This window comes from Sminthopsis crassicaudata, chromosome 6 (assembly GCF_048593235.1).
Source record: "Sminthopsis crassicaudata isolate SCR6 chromosome 6, ASM4859323v1, whole genome shotgun sequence".
NCBI classification, from domain to species: domain Eukaryota; kingdom Metazoa; phylum Chordata; class Mammalia; order Dasyuromorphia; family Dasyuridae; genus Sminthopsis; species Sminthopsis crassicaudata.
The window spans coordinates 249,700,923-249,701,797 of NC_133622.1; positions in this window are offsets into that span (position 1 = coordinate 249,700,923).

Here is an 875-nt window from a genome sequence, read left to right on the forward strand (position 1 = left end):
TCTTATTCAGTAACCTGAGGAGTGTAGCTTACAGCGGGGAAACTGAGACAGAAAGGGGCTCATTTGCCCAAAGTAGCAGAAACAGCTCCAAATAGAAAAAAAAAATTTCAAAGCACTTATTAAGCGCTTACTGTGTACTGGTTCTGTACTTAATTATGCCCTTTACAATTACCAGGACTTCCAGGCAGGCAGGGGTGAAGGGGCTCGCCTAATTCCTTGCCTGAACACCCCCCTTCCCCCATCTCCCATCCTGAGCTCTCATTCTGGAGCGGTGGAGATTTTGCAACCCATTGCACAGATAGGAAAACTGAAGCCTATTCAGGGCCTTCCAATTAGGCTGAGCAGTTTGAGGAGGGAAAGTGCATGATACCCCCGGGCTGCAGGAAGTCAGTGAGGCCACTCGGCGGAGCCCGCACATCCGCCACGGGTGAGGGGAGGTGGGGGGGGGGGGAGGACCCACGGCCGTGGCAACAGTCTGCTCGAATGGCAGCAGGAGCGACCTATCACACAGAGGCGCTTGGAGATCCTACGCCCAATAGGATCGCTCCTCAGCCATGGCTCTGGCGTCACCGTGTCCGTCAGCCCAATGGGAGAGGTGGAAATTTCCAGAAGGAACTGGACCAATGGGTGCGGCCAGCGACAACCAGACCGGCGCTCCCGCCGACCAATGAGTGTGACAGGCAGTCTCCCTTCTGCCAGTCGTCAAGCAGGCTCTGGGGCGGGCCGTGCCCAGCAACGCCCAATGGCGAGGAAGAAAAGACGAAGGGCAGAGCGAATCGCCATCCGCTGCCCAATGAGAGGGAAGCACTTATGAACGGCAGAGGATTTAGCCTCTAGGAGCCAGAGGGGGCGGGGCTCAGAGGGAGAACTCCACC